Source organism: Tympanuchus pallidicinctus, unplaced genomic scaffold, assembly GCF_026119805.1.
Source record: "Tympanuchus pallidicinctus isolate F22 unplaced genomic scaffold, pur_lepc_1.0 scaffold5, whole genome shotgun sequence".
Classification (NCBI taxonomy): Eukaryota; Metazoa; Chordata; class Aves; order Galliformes; family Phasianidae; genus Tympanuchus; species Tympanuchus pallidicinctus.
Genome location: NW_026294769.1, coordinates 59,621,431 through 59,638,363, shown reverse-complemented (window position 1 = coordinate 59,638,363; position 16,933 = coordinate 59,621,431). Strand labels below are relative to the sequence as shown.

The 16,933-nt window shown below is 35.7% G+C and overlaps 1 protein-coding gene and 1 pseudogene across 1 annotated transcript in view; one reads left to right on the top strand and one right to left on the bottom strand.

The window, feature by feature from the left end:
* Positions 1-3,813, top strand: part of LOC128091478 (heat shock transcription factor, Y-linked-like) — a 38,530-nt pseudogene extending 34,717 nt beyond the window's left edge.
* The window catches only part of ENY2 (ENY2 transcription and export complex 2 subunit), a 745,084-nt gene that overhangs the window by 363,206 nt on the left and 364,945 nt on the right, over positions 1-16,933 (bottom strand). The window lies entirely within an intron of this gene.

The following is a 16,933-nucleotide window of genomic DNA, read 5'->3' as shown; positions in this document are numbered from 1 at the left end:
CTGGTCCTATCACTAATGACACAAGAGAAGAGGCCGACCCCCAGCTCAATACAGCTTCCCTTCAGGAAGTTATAGAGAGCAATGAGGTCTCCCCTGAGCCTCCTCTTCTCCAGGCTGAACATTCCCAGCTCCTTCAGCCTCTCCTCATATGGCCTGTGTTCCAGACCCCTCACCAGCTTTGTTGCCCTCCTTTGAACATGTTCCAGGGCCTCAATATCTTTCTTGCAGTGAGGGGCCCAAAACTGGACACAGAAATATCTTGCAGAAATATCTGCTTCATTTTCTTCTTTTTCTTTTTTTTCTGACCGGAACATACCAGCAACTGATACTCCACATTTAAAAAAAAAAAATCATGATGACTATGCTACTCTTTAATTTCAACTCCTAGTCGCTTTATAAAGTTATTCCATCCAATTTATTTCATGCTTAACTCTATTTGAATTATTCTTATTTCTGCTTAATTTGTAAACCTTTCCACAAACTCACTTCATACAAATAAAAAAAAAAAAAAAAAAAAGCTTTATTCTCAATTTCTTTCTAACTACCATCCATATCTTTTTTGGCTCAGAGAAACACAGATGCATTGTTATCATCAATATACATGTGATTATAAAGTTCATGGTAAAAGTTCTAATCAGGAAATAAATGTTGATTAAAGCTCTTTTTGTTTGTTTTACCCCATCTTAATAATCTTGCAGAAAAGTACATTATAGAAGGTCATTAAAAGTTCTTAACTGATAAACAATAACAAGCAATTATAAGCAGGGAATCCTCACATCATAAAGTAAACTCCTTTTGATCTAGTGTTATAATTGTCATGACTTATAAAAAAGCATGAACTACTATTGAAAAGCCCCAGAAAATCAAAAGCCGTGATAGCTAGATTAATAAACAATAGGTCAGTTCAGAAATGAGTCTAAACTGATCATTAAAATAAATTTATGTTAAAATATGTGCTTTAAGAAAGCTATCTTTCACAGAAATTGAAAGGCTATACGTGAAAAAAAGCATTAATCTGTAAGTACACTTTCAAGATGACAAACAGTACTGAATGAACAGACACTGAAAAAAACCTAGGGATTATGGTAATTAACATACTGAATGGTTACTTGCTGGTCTTCTTTCACTATAAAATTTAGTTACCATGTTTCTTGCATCAGGCGAGGAAAACTAAGGGACAAAGCAGGATGGTGTCCCTTTTAGATATAATTAATAACACTGATGATGACATTCTTATCTAGATGTATTATCTCCATTTGAAAAAGGATGCTGGCAACTTGGAAGAACTTTGGAGAATGACCCAAATATATATGCAGTTTACCCAATAGGAGAAAGCGTAAAAGTTGTTTATATGCACTGATGGAGAAAAAACTTCTGTTTCTGATCCCATACTCTAGCAGAGAACAAAAAAGTATATCCTTCAGCATCCTAATAATATTTATATCCCTTTGTACATTCATATCTCATATATATGTCAAAAATGTTGGAATCTTTCCTAGAAACCATTTATTTATGAAATGTGTTGATATGTTGATAACAGAACAGAAACTGAATAGTAAGAAATAAATGAGAATATCAGAAAAACAATATAGAGAAGACAAACTGGGTGTAATCATTAACTGATACTGATTCTCCCAAGATGAACAACTGTTTAACTGGCAAACAGGATAATAGCATGCTCTAGCAGACAAAATCATCCCTAGAGGAGATAATGGATTTTTAATGCTTTTGCACAACTTATCAGTGAGACCTTTTCTGTAACTTCATGTATAAATATAATTGCACTTGAAAGACAATTTCAAAGTATTTTAAATGCAGTGAAAAAAAAAATAATGTGATGATCAGAGCAGGAACCAGAGGATCCTGAATTACTGAACATGCAACTGTTAGAAGACATCATTGTTTTCAACTGACCTGCCTGAGAAAAAATACAGCTTAATAAGTAAAGGCCCATTTCAACATTGCTGAAGCATTCATTATGTTAAAATAGTAGGTATTTTGTGTGATGTGAAGAGAAACTTCAGTATGGATTCCCTTCAGACAGTATCTGGATGCATTTCAATCCAAAATACTATTTAGATTGCATTACTTACTCCATCAAAAGCAAAAAAAAACAACCTCAGAGAGCTGAGTTTTCAAACATGCAACCTTAATGAAATGTTCCCAGAAAACTTTCTATGTAGTTGAATCTTCAGCTATCAGGATGTTGCTAAAAGAAAGCAACTATACTAAAATCTTCTGGATATTGATTCTTATTTAGGTTACTAATCAAAATCTGTCTCCTTGTCTTCTCATTATATTCCAAACAATGTTGCTGACACTACTTTTACATTATTTCATTACTACAGAATCATACAACATAGAATTGGTTGGGAAACTCTGCAGTTGTAGAAGAAATGTTCTTCAGAAAGGATTTGCTGGTAATACATGACCTCTGCAAATATTTGACATTGATAGCATGAAAACATTTGTCAGCTTCGACTTCATCTATTCTTCACTACAGAAGGGGATTTGCCAAGATCTGTCTCACATGGTAAATTCCTAGCAGATAAAGTAGCAGTTTCTACAGTGAAGTATATAGTCCCCCTATCCATGAAATACCTCTCAGAACTTGAGCGATTTGTGGTTAGTCAATTCAAACTGAGGTGGCAGAAAGCTTTTGGTAGTTGGGTTTTAAAACCAGCTTTTATGCTTTTGAAAATCTGACATTTCTTTGCTACTTCCAAATGTCAAAAATACAACTTAGAGTGGTTATTACAAGGACTGCTCAGAAAGTAATGACTCTTATTTTATTATATTGGCCCGTGATGTCAGAAGCAGATATTGGTGGTAAGCCAGTAGAGGTTGAACCTCCTCCGCTCAATATTCCCTTAAAGTTTGTTGCTGTGTGACAGGTGGCAACCGAGGGACAGTCTGACAAAATGCCATCTGACATGGAAACACATATGAAGCAAAGAGGTGGAACTGAATTCTTCCATGCGGAAAAAAATGGCACCCATTGACATTAACAAACATTTGTTGCACGTTTATGGAAACTAGACAGTGGATGTGAGTACAAGGAGGCAGTAGGTGATGCATTTCAGCAGTAACGGTAACAACAGATTTTTACAAGCATGGTATGAAGCTCTTGCTCATTGCTGGTGAAAATGCATAGCAGCTGGTGGTGACTATCTTGTAAAATAGTATTTTGTAGGTGAGAATTACTGAATTTTGCATCAAAAAGCGTTACTGCGCTCTTTGTTGTAGTTTCCATGGAAATAAATAGGAGGCATTAGTTTCAGAGAGATCTATGCAGTTAGCAGAATCATCACATTTTATTCACATGCATTCATGTTTAAAATGCCCCTGAGCGTCCTCTCTGACTTTAGAGACTCTAATCATTAGTTATTGTATCTTTGTCTTTTCCAGTCTTTAAATGGTGATAACTCATTCTTCTTTGCATTTTTGTAGTTAGTCTACTACTATAACCCATATTTAAAGAGGGATTATACCAATCTGCTAAGAAGATTCAAAGGGAATTTTGGTGTAAAAAAATAGAGTACCAGTTGCACTGTCACTGGACCTGGATTTGAAGGAGTGCCACTTGAACAGAAGCCCTCTGAAGATATGGTCAGGTCCTGCTGCATCAGTGGCAGCGAGCTGCCCTTTTGCATCCGCGATGCTGCTCTTGCTGCATCTGCTTCTTCTCCGTATCACATTACATCTCCCATGCCAAACAGTGCTTTTTCACCAGGATTGGGCCCAGATAGTGGAGCTACAGGTGATGGGGTTGGACAGGAACAAAATTTATACTACAGGAAGTTTAAAAGTTAGCCACCAAGTGAATATAGTATTTTCAAAAATAAATTTTCTGAATATTTTCTACTTTTCCTGTCCTGTTTCTTCCATTTGACAGCTACTCTTCCTGCATCCTAAGGTGGGGGGTGCCTTCAGGGAATTTTCATTTCTCTGAACTTTCTGAAACAACCATTGTTATCCCTGCCCTGTAGGTTTTGGCAAACCTTTTAAATGCTAAGTAGGCACTGTGTGAAGCAGAGGGAATGATTTTCATGACCAGGCAATTTTTCTCAGCATGCCACAGTGCTACCTAAGCACTTCAGATGCAGGCTGTCACTTCTTGGCCAACACACAACACTGCTTTTCCAGTCTCTACTTCCAGCTCTCCCCATGATTCTGGAGACCCCCTGCCTTCTTTACGCTTAGCTTTGTACAGCTCTAGCAATGCTTTTCTGCCTTGGTGGGCAGCACCTTCTGCTGTACCAGTCACACCACTATGCTCAGGCTCCAGAGGAAACCTGTCCATTTCTTCTCTGCCATCCACTTTGCCTTCATGCCTCAAAGTGCAGGTGTCCACTTATCTGGTTGTCCAGAGGTGTATCTAGTGTCTAGTAGCTATGGCATGGATAATTGGAACCTATTAATGCCAGGAATCTGTTTTGCTGCCAGTCAATGCCTCATTTGTTATACAGTCAGTCCAATTCAAACAAGGGTAATGCTGTGACATTTAGTAGAGCTGGTGTGTCCAGCAACATCTTCTGTTTTCCTAGTCTCAGTCAGCTGCTGTACAAATCTCCTAGAATATTATACTTTAGAAAGCAATGAATAAATATGAACAAATACGACAAGGGTTGAAATATTTTGCCTGGCTTTATAAATTAGGTAAACAAGGTAATAGCCTTGAGGAGCACAGGCTCCTCTGATCTTTCTCACTCTGTGCTGCCTGCATTCTCATTAAATAATCAGTGGGAAACAGATGTAGTCTGAAAAACAGTTCACTGACAGTGACTAGGAATATTTGCGCACAATTGATATTTTTTTTTACTTTCCTTTTACTGAGGAATGAATACTGAGCAAATATCAGTTTTTAGCTGGCTCATGTTGATCTGCATAAGTACGTCTTCACTCTCAAGAAAAGTGAGTTATAAGCGCTGCTGCTATTCTTCCTGAATACATGAACAAAACCATCAAAGTAGAGGGCTAGAGTCCATACCACCTCAGTCATGCCACATCTGAAATCAACAGTCATGTTTTTCATTCTTTAAAAGTTTTTAACTGTTCTTTGAGACATCAGGCAAAATGAACTTATCTACCTAGTAAATTAAACATGTAGTAAAGCTATTAACTTGAAGAAGAGATTTCATTTCATTAATTCGCTTTTAATTACAAATTTTCTGTGCTTCTTTTCTTGCCTTGACTTAAAAGTCATATCCCATAAAGCAGGAGTGGCACTGTTAATGATTTAAAGTGCTGTATTTCTTGCTAAGTCTGTACCTTTATTTTGACTGATGGCATGTATCTATGTGGGAATTTCAGGAAGGATAAGAATGGTAAGATTTTTTAAATGACCTCAGCGGACAACTTTAAGTAGACCTATAGAAATTCATATAAGCTATTTAGGAAATGCTTAATTCTTGAAAATTAAGAAAAAGTCTAAAAATAGAAATTCTGAATTTGGGAAGGGAAGAAGAAGAAATTACTAAAAATATGCAGTAGAAATATATATACTATCTCAAAACAAAACAAAAAAGAGGGAGAGAGAAAAGAAGGTCAGGGAATTTTAGGAAATTCAGTCTAGTTTCATTACAAAAAAAAAAAAAAAAAAAAAAAAAAAAAGTAGAAAATTCCTAAACGTAGAAAAAAATTACCATGAATTTTTAAAGATGATGTAACAGTAAACACATATCTGTAAAGAGCAAACCAAGTCAAACTAATCTAATGTATTTTTCCAACAGGGAAAAGCTTTTTAAGCAAGAGGAGTAGCAATTGTATCTCTTAAAACAGAATCAGAAGTCAGGATGCCTGCAACTTTTTTACAAGCAAGTCAGGCGTTGTCTAGCTGAAACGATAGTAGAAGGGTGCAGAGGCAGTTAAACAGTGTTGAACAGATAGTTCTCAGACTGAAAGCTGCATCAAGCAGGGCAGCCAAGGAGACTGTCCAAGGTCTCCTTCCACTCAATATTGTAATTAGCAATTTAAATACAAAAAATAAAAAAAAATTACTTACCAATTTCTAAAGGATAAGAAAATACAACGAAAATACTGGACCTTCAAGTACATTAGCTGACTTGGAAATAGTCCACTGGAGAGTAATAATGCTTCTCAAAGAGGTGAGAAAATATTTAAATAATTGGGATAGTTTGAGAAAACTGAGAGGATCACATAATAATGATCATTAAGATGTTTAGGACTGGGACTAGAAAAAAAATTAGACTGCTGTGTCTGCAACAAACAGGATAAAAAAGTAATGGCCACAGAACCATTCACTTCAAATGATTCTGTTGATCCATGCAGCTACAGATATGTGCTGCCAGAATTTTGAGCTCTACCATTTTCCGACTAATTGAGACACGTAACATAGCACCGATAAAATGGTTCTGTAACCATTAGGCAAAACAACATTCTGAAAGTGCAGAAAGAATTTCACTGAGGTATTTTCACATTTGTGAAATCTTTATTTCCCTTTTTTTGGAAGGATTTTTGGGGATCTGGCTCTCTGACTGTCTTAGGTTCAGCAATGACTGTAGCAAAAGAATCATTCGTAAGGAGTTTGTGATTTAGAATGTCATGATATACAGATTTATTTTGAAAGTAATTCATAGACACCTCTGTTTATTTCAGAGTAGCTGGGTGTTTTCAGTGTATTTGAATGTGCAGGGTTAGTCATCATAATGTGAAAGCGAATGTCAAGAAATCCTTGTTCTTTCTCTGAGATGTCTCCAATGTAAAAACAATCAATCATCATTGCTCACTTAACTCCTAGTCTGTCTGTTTACAATGGAGCATTTGTGATGTTGCCTGTCAGTTCTTATTATCTTTTGATCATTGGCTTTGTACAAATGGCACTGCCAGAAGCAGTTGACTTTTGCAGTAGAAGTATATTTCATAGATCACTCTAATGTGTAAGTTAGCCATTTCACAGTAGACACAATGATGTATGTTAACTTTTATAGACAATTAAAACTAAGCAGCCTCTAGGGTTATCTGACATAAACTAGATTTGAACAAATATTGCTTTGGGGGCAATTTCTGAAATGTAAGGATGTTGCTCCAAAAGTAATGCCTCTTGTTTTTTTTTTTTTCATGGAAATTGCAACAAATGCAAAGAGCATTATAGTATATCTAGTATAGCAAATTCTCAGCCACAGTATACTATCTTTTCAATATAGTCACCACCATTAGCTTTGCATTATCACCAGCAATGAACAAGAAACTGCATGCTGCACTCAAAAACCTGTTTGGTCATCTGGAACATGTTTTGCCTTTAATATCCTCATTGCCACTGCTGACATGCACCAGTCACCTCACTGCGCTAACATCCACTGTTTGGTCTCCATAAATGTTAAGCAAGCATTGATGAATGTCAGAGGGCGTCATTTTTTCTGTGTAAGGAATTCAGTGACACATCTGTCTTTTGTACACACTTCTATGTCAGACGTTATTTTGTCAGACTGCCCCTCTGCTGCCATCTGTCACATGGCAGCAACCTCCAGCCGAATATTGGCAGGAAGATCCAACCTCTAGTGTCATGCCACCAGCATCTGCTTCTGACATCATGGGCCAACATAATGAAATAAGTGACATTACTTTCAGAGCAGCTCTCACAGTTCCAAGTGAACCTCAAATATGATCGAATGTTAAGATCTGAAAAAGAAAGTAGCCTAACGGTTAAAAAATATGATATATAATCTTTTTTATTAAACACCCTCAGATCCCCAACTGCTTGGAAACACAAAATCTACTTTTTCTTTGAATACATTGTATCTGCTATTTTCTTCAAGCTACTCTGACTCTACTATTCGATGAGTTGGGAGAGATAAAATTGAGCAGATGTGTAATGCTTCTCTGTTCATCACTGACATCAAAATCCTCCCTGTCTAACTTATTCAAAGTACTGCTACATGAGTAAAAAACATTCTTTTTTTCTGAGAAACTAATATTTCTGTAAAACATGAAGAAGTTGCAGATCACTTACCTCATCGTTACCGAGTAGGAGTTGTGTCTGTTGTCCTAGGACAATATAGCTTTTAAGTGATCACTGATTTAACAGTTCAGTTCTTCTATAAATGCTTCCATACAGTGTTATAAGCATGTTCTGAAGATTGCTGTAAAGTGCTGCGCAATGCTGCTTATGTATCAAGCATGACATGAGTGATGGTTTAGATGTGGTGAGATCCAGCCTCACTAATCTCTCCAGCAAATCCCCTTCTTCAGGTCTATTCTGTTAACAGTAGTAGAAACCATAATCCCCATACATATTAATGAATGTGCTCCTACAGAATTTTACGTTTTGGTGGGCTACTTCAATATTTGATCCAGTGGCAGAAATTAAAACATCATCAGTATGAGAGAAGATGAGTAACATTGGAAATGAAATGACTCACCCTGTACTCCAAAGGAGGAAAGATAAATAGAGTTTTTTATTAGCCATGACAGTCACTGAAAACAAGGAGCACAATTTTTCTTATACATGGAACAACTTGTTTGGATTTCCAGAGATATTTTCTAGATAGTTTTCTTTTTGTCAAACTTAATTTTTATCTGAATTTTTGTCTTTGTGTGCAAGTCATTTCCTTTTAGTTCCTTGATTTCAAGTGCATTTCAAGTGGAAAATAAATGCCGAGAATTGCTACCCCTGTTCAAAAAAGAATTAACTCACAGTGAATTTTTCTGAAACACAATTTGCAACTGCCAAAAATACATTTCAGATTTCTAATGAGTATCTGTTGTGACTTGTGCAAGTTATATGAGCTAAAAAAAAAAAATTGCTTCATTTAGTCAGAAATCTTTTAGAAATATGTTGCCTTAAAACTGTCAGCAGACCTCCTTTATATTATATTTAGATGGGACAGTAGGACGCCATTTTATATACCTCCTCTGTGTCCTTGACATCTATCCATGCAATAAAAGCCTTGTTATTCCAGGATTTGAGTTCAAGTGTCAGTGAGCAGCCGGATAACTAAATGATCCTGAAATCCAGGAGAACAGAACTGGTGCAAGAATGTGAATGTGACGTGGAGATGTAAAGCAGAAAGAAGCATGGAATGGGAAAAGACAGCTTCAAATGAGGCTGGGATTTTTGTCTTTCATAGCTCCAGTGTAAAGCTGTCTAACAAACTTATGCTCATCTGTTTCCAGCCCATAGCAGTTTTACATCTAGTTGTTCTTGTCCCCACAGAGCTTTCATTTAATAGCTTTTCTTTCTCCCCAGTCTTAACCCTCTGACATTCCAACAAGAAGCAATCATCTATCTTTTCAACTTTTCTTTCTCTAAGTAAAAAGAAAGTAAAATAAAAGTTCAGTAGTGTAGAATGAACTCTGCCTAGAGATTATTTTACTTTTTTTATGGAAAATTACACATAGGATGAGAACATAATTTCCACTAGCCTTTGTTTTTTCCAAAAGAGATGCATATGTGTATTTTGTAACTTATATTTATATTATAGAACTCAAATAACTGAGAGTAGCAGGCACCTTGTACATGCTATTCCAGTAGCAGACAAGTTAAGATGACAGCTTGTCAAATATAAGGAATCCACCACAAAAATAAACAAATAAACAAAAAAACAAACAAACAAACAAGTAAATAAGTATTAAATATCTAAAAGATAAAAAGGAATAATCAAATTTCTAAATTTACCACAACAAAATTAGCAAGTACAAAGACGTTTATGATCCTACATGTGTTCATGAACTTACAAGTGAGTAGTGTTCATCTTTAATCTCAGTGGATAGTTTCATTTTATCCAGGGATTAAATGAATGGTGCAGAAATACAAATAATGAAATAAAGAGAGAGAGAGAGACATCAGCTTATTCATTTGTTAATTTTTATACCATGTAAAATGAGATAGGACTCCTAAAGAGGGCTGCAACTCATAGTGCCTTCTACACAGAGTTAGTTCATAATTTATCTACAGGAAGAAGGACATGTGAGGGAAATATTAAAAACAAACAAACAAACAAACAAAATGAAAACCAAAAAAATAAAGCAGGAAGGAAGAGAGGGAGGGAGGGAGGAAGGAAGGGAGGAAATATGGCAAGAACTGTAAAATAATTACCTTAGGAAAACTTTAAATACTTGAGATATACCAAGGATGAAACATGAAAATTGCTGCTGTTTAACCCTATTCTGTTTATCTTGCCATATATGCTCAGATGAAATGTAATATACTTCCTGGGCTGGCTTTCAAATAACCTGGGGCAATCGAAACAGAAACATTTAGAATAATAATTACTTTTTTTTTGCAAACCTCTTCTGAATGCAAGACATGAAAGTGAGTGTATTTGTGACCATGCCCTTGTGATTTCAGCGTATTGCTTCATTGTTTCCTTTAGGAAAACATTTAATTTAAAATCAAGTATTACCATAAGGAACTAAAACATTGATCACAGATAAATCACTTGCAAAGGGGATCATTTTGTAACACCTACTTAGTCTGTTAATTTCTGATAAACCAGAAATAGTCTTTTTTTGTTGCATTTCTAATAAATTGCACTCTGTTTTATTAATATTCTGGACGATTAATCCTCTCACACTCCTGTGAAAAAGTAATTTTGGATTTTCCTTTTAAGTTTGCCAACACTGCTCCATTAAATTCTGTTTAAATTACTTGAAACCTCATTAAACTCTATTAACTTTCTTTATTTCACTTTAAGGTCCAACACATTCTGGATAAAATGAAATGCATTGAAGTGTTTCTTTATACAGTACATAAACATTTCTTTTACTTCCTTTTTGCAGTATAAATAATTTCAGTTTTCACATGTGTCCATATAAGCTGTATTAAATGAAAATCTGTTAGGTTTATTGTAAAAATTAAAACTATTCTGAAAAAGATCGTTCAATTACACTATTAAATTGTTTGAAATTACAATTAAACTCAATAGAGACATTATTTATATCAATTACATTATATACATCAGTTACATGAACAAGATTTTAGTTACTCCAGAAAAACAAGTACATGGAGAATGAGACAAAATGAAACACTGTTTTAATTAGGGAAATTATTAGAAACTTTCTATATAGTCTCTGTTTTTTTAAGAAAAGGAAACATTGTAGCTTCGTTACAATAGGGAAAAATGATTTAAGTACGATAGCATGCATAGGAAACTAAGTGAAGACAGAACTGAAAGCAATTGTGTTTAAATATGAATTATTGTCATCTAGGCATACTGTCAGGGTACCTTCTCATTTGAATTTGAGTTCTGTTCAACTTGGTTTGAAATTCAGATTGATTTAACGCAACTTGACAAAACCTTAGGCAATATCAAAACAGGGCATATTTCCTTAAAAACGTCCCATCGTGTCTACTGTTAAAGTGTTGTTTAACTAATTTTCAGGCTTTCCAAAAGTTTAGCATTGTTTATGGTATTTCATAGCTAATAAGATTTAAATCTTAATCTGTTCTTCTCTTTATATAAATTAAATTAGTTGGTTTGTCACTGTGATTTTTCCTGTTGTTCCATTTTGCTAAAATCAACTCTTCACATCCTTTTTCTTCTTTCCTTTTCTTAAAAATTATTGCCTTTGCTTTCATGAGCCTCTTAATATTCCCTGTGGCCAGGGGAATAAATAAAATTCCTCCTGACCTTGTAAAATGGTATATGAGCTCTGATATATATTTCGTTTTTCATTTGAAAATCTGGTATTTTTTATAACCTGATCAGAGTTAACAGTAAGCTTTAAAGTCTGTTGTCTATATTAGTTTTTACTCTGCATAAACCAGTAAAATGTTGTGTTTTCAGAACAAATTTCCATTTCATTTATGTGACAACTTTAAAAAGAAAAAAAACAACAAAAAAACAGGGAGTGAATAACATAGATTGTAAACCATATCACTTTTTAAGACTTAAAAATTAGAATGCATTTGTGAGCTGATGTAATAATCGTATAATGGTTCTAAAGCCCCGGATTTGTTTGGGAAATCCTGCTGAGAGGCATAGATACAGGGTGAAGAGATTTACTCTCCCTAGTTAAGGTCTCATCAGTTAAGGTACTATATTAGAAGACCAGACTCTCAGGTAATTCTCAGCAAAAAGACAAAGTCTAATTCAAAGACGCAATCTGACTTTGGTGCCATGACTAATCCTCTCTCCATGAAACCATATACTTCAGCTTTAACAGTATGTAAAAACTCTCCTGTGATTAAGCCAGCAGGCAAGCTTCTGTTCCAAGGCTGTGCTTTCTATGTGAACTTGTGCAGCGTTGCTGGGACTGAATCTAATTACCTGTGATTTACGTGCTGTAAGTGCCAGACAGCAATCACATCTGCTTACTTCTCACTGTGCTTAGCACCATGTAAAATGAAATGAGGGCAACTCCAGAGCCACACTAATAATTTTCATGGCCATATGTAGTCACTGTAGGAAAAGTTAGGAAGTCAGTGCTCTTCTTGGAATCTGATACATCTAATTTCTACTGAAATTGTATGTGGCAGTCTTCCTTCTTTTGCTCACCTTCTGATTAGAGCAAACATCACTCATGTCCATGAAAAATCCTTACATTTTTATAAATCCCAAGTACCTCATTTGTTCACCACTCTTGTGAAAGCTGAGTCATGTAGAAGCCCTTGGTCAAGGGGAGGAAGGGACAGAGTGAACCTGACATTAATCCATGAGTCAGAATTTTCAGCAGCATCAGAAGACGTGAGACTAAATCTGAGACATCTAAATTCTCTGCAAAGTTTTGCAAAGGCTCAGAATTTGCCAGGTTTGCCCACTGAGCTTTTCTGTACCTGCCTAAAGCTTTGTTTTACTTTGCTTAGCCATGAGAGCATGTTTTCTAATTTATTAGATTTTTTTTGTTGTTTGTATTTGTAGGATTATAGCAGCTTTAATTCTCATGTTTCAAATTGCTTGGTATAGCAAAGATGACAGATGTAATTAACTACTGTAAAAGTAACAATTCTTCATAGAGTCTATAGGAAAATTTAATGTGACTTTGGCCATTCTTATGCTTAAATTTTTCTGATATGCTTGTGGTACCGATTGGTGAGACAGCTATTTTCACAGTCCAATTTAAACCATTGCAGGTAGGAGCCAGCTATAATGTGAAGCAATCTGAATTTCATCCCTGTTGGTGGGGACGGCTCAGGTACTGAAAAGAACTTTTAGCTAAACCTTAAGGTACATATTTCTGGGAGTCTGAAATATTCTTCTCAACATAGAAAATGACAGATCATTTCGAATGATTGTATGTTTTAATCATTGGGAAAGTTCGAAATTACTTAATAATGTCAAAGAAAGAACACAGTGCAGAGATTTTAGCTAAAAGCTCCAGTCATCCCAAAGTGAATAGAAATGTCACAAAATTGTAGATGTGTGCTTCTTTGGATTGTTTAGGTGTAAAAAAATCCCACCAGTAGGAATATTTTTTTATTTATACAAATAAGAATTACTGCTTTGAATTAATTGGAAATTTAAAGAAAACATCATGTGGTAATGCCAGATAAGAGGTGTGTTCCATAGCCTGTCTTCAAAAGTTTGACATAAGATGCTTAAAAAATTATAAGAATAAGGCAACTTCATGCTTATTCCTCACATCCCTGTAATTTATTCTATTCTACTGGCTCTGAGACTTCCAAAAAGCAGGAGTTGACTTTCATATTAAGTAGCTTCCAACCATACACTATCAGTTAGGCCCACATGCATCCCGGAAAGGTATGACCCTTCCAGTATCCAAAGACTGTATATTTGCACATACACAGCATCACATTTAAAAATAAAAAACAAAAAAAATTACAAAATGCTCCCAGGAATTTTCATTGTACTTGTTTGTTGTGTTTTTCCTGTATTTGTTTCCAACTCCTCATGCACCTGTAATAATGTATTTTTAGACTGACCTTTATGAGCAATGGCTTATAATTGTCTTTAATTCTAATGACTTTTTTTATGATTTATGTTAAATCCTTGAGGCATACCCTGAATGTGTTACAGATACTGATACTTCTGTCAGCTTGAAACTTTTATCTCATGTGTTTTTGTGGTGTTGGTAATTCCCAAGAGACATTCCCTGAATATTCATGGTTTGAAAGCTGTATCTATTTTAAACCTCTAGTTCACAAATTCTGTGTGCTACAAGGGCTGCTCTGAAAGACTCCTGTTTTATTATATTGGCCTACAACTTCAAAGGCAGATGTTGGTGATATGGCACTAGAGGTTGAACCTTCCTGCCAATATTCTGTTGAAGTTTGTTGCCGCGTGACAAATGGCAGCAGAGGTGCAGTTTGACAAAATGGTGTCTGACATGGAGGTGTATGAGTATGAAGCAAAGATGTGTGATTGATTTCCTTCATGCAGAAAAAAATGGCATCCATTGACATTCAGTTGGACACTTATGGAGACCAAATAATGAGTGTGAGCACAGTGTGGCAGTGAGCGGTGTGTTTCAGCACTGGTAAGGGTCACCTCCACTGGTACAGATTTTTACCAGGACAGCATGCAGGCTTTTGTTCGTCACTGGTAAAAATGCTTGCCTAATGGTGGTGACTATATTAAAAAAAAAAAAAAAAAAAAAAAAAAAAAAGCTGTTTTGTACTAGAAGATAGTGTTATTTTGTTCTTTGTATCTGGTGTCGTTTTCATTTGAAATAAATAGGAGGCATTATTTTTGGAGCAGAGAAATTGAGTGATGAAGAATATATGGCTTTCAGGTCTGACTTGTGCAATTTAGCCAGATCTTTTAATTTTGTGACAACTGCTTGAATCAACATTGATGAATTTTAATTTGTTAACCTTCTCTGCAAAACTCTCAAAAGAATGCAGTAGAAGTCCATAGTGGAGAGAAAAAAAAAAAATAGTGTTTTCATTATAATGTGAAGCTGCTTACTATGCTAAAATTTATGATAGATACTATGGAAAAAAAAGAGGTGATTTGTAAAGAAATATCCATAATTTGTTACTGCAGACACCAATTTTAATTTATTGTTTTTCCATTCATTCATTCATTTTGTATTTCTTTTTTTTTTTTTTTTTTTTTTACAGATGGGAATATAAAACAACCAGGAAGGAAAGGCATTAAAGATTTGCTTGAAAAGATCCATTACACTTCAATACATTTATTTTGCTTACTAAATTGATAATTTGAACTTTTATCCATTGACATATGTAAAAGATGAGGCATTTAAAAGCAAAAACAACAAGAAGAAAGCATCACACTTTTTCTAATTATTATACAATGGCAAAAAACAACAACAACAACAGCAACAAGTTTTTACAGTGACAGAATATGTGGCAGATTAATGATTGTTATTCAAATCTACATTTTAGTTCATTTTGCTTCAGGACATAAGTTAATAGGATATTGATGGCATTTGAACTCAGAACTACGTGTTCTGTAAACAAAGATTGTGTAAATTCTAATAGGCCATTTTACCACCTGATCTCTATACTCTCAGAATGTGGGTACGTTTTATGAGAACCATTAGCAAAGAAAGATTAAAAAAAAAATAAAACCACTAAAAAAGGCACGGGCATTACTATATGCTTTTTCTCCTTCCCAACAATGATTTTTCATTTCCACTATTACAGAAACTATGCCTTTGGTCCTGCAAGGACTTAAGCAAACAAAATATTTCAGTGATGAGTGGTGTCCCTCAGGGGTCAGTACTGAGACCAATGCTTTTTAATATCAATGACATCTACAGTGGGATCAAGTGCTCCCTCAGCAAGTTTGCAGAAGACATCAAGCTGAGTGGCGCAGTCAGCACTTCCATGGGACAGGGTGCATTCAGAAAGGCCTAGATGGGCTGAGCAGTGTGTCCAGGTGAACCTCATGAAATTCAAAGAAGCCAAGTGCCAGATCTTGCACTTGGGTTGGGGCAACTCCCATATCAGTAGAAGCTGCGGGGGTGAAAGAATTGAGAACAGCCATGTCAAAAAGGACCTGGAATTAGTGGGGGGTGGGAGGCTGGACATGAGACACTGATGTGCCCTCAGTTCAAAAAGCCAACTGAGTCCTGGGCTGCATCAAAATCAGATTATATCATAATGAAAATTTGCTTTTCGGGAAAGGAGTGGAGGGGAAAGGAGAAAAGAGAGAGAAGAAGGGAAGACAGGGGAGAAGAGGAGAGGAGAGGAGAGGAGAGGAGAGGAGAGGAGAGGAGAGGAGAGGAGAGGAGAGGAGAGGAGAGGAGAGGAGAGGAGAGGAGAGGAGAGGAGAGGAGAGGAGAAGAGAGGAGAGGAGAGGAGAGGAGAGGAGAGGAGAGGAGAGGAGAGGAGAGGAGAGGAGAGGAGAGGAGAGGAGAGGAGAGGAGAGGAGAGGAGAGGAGAGGAGAGGAGAGGAGAGGAGAGGAGAGGAGAGGAGAGGAGAGGAGAGGAGAGAGGAAAAGGAAAAAGGGAAAAGGAAAAAGGAAAAAGGAAAAAGGAAAAGGAAAAAGGAAAAAGAGAAGATTTGATTAATGGTACTTGGAGGCACATGTCACCATCTCGACATCACATTAGAAATCACCTCAGTAAACAAGAATTTGGTGAAATGCTTATTCAGTATATTTAGGGAAGGTGAAAATATATCACACTTTCAAGATAACATGCTTTAAGTCTTTGAAAAATCAAAACACAACTAGAGCTTGAAATGAAAATTACATTTGCTGAGTGTTTAGGGGTGGAGAATGGAGAAAAATGTGAGTTGCAGTCATAGCAGATTGCAAAGTCTCCAAATCTATTTTTTGTAAAGCAGTATGGAAACAAAGAATCAAACAACAGCACAAAATAATACAGCTGAGTCTACGAAATGGAGTTATATTGAGTTTTATGAGGTTTTTTTACAGTATTGATGGGATCATGGAGACTGAAATGCAAGGTTACATCAGCTTAGAGTTCAGACTAGTATTTTCAGGTTCTCAGTCTCTTCAACATTTCTTGAGGATTTTACTGTTTTGTTTCAAACCTTGTGAAAAAAAGCAACAACTGTATTTAAACTATCCCATCTCATGA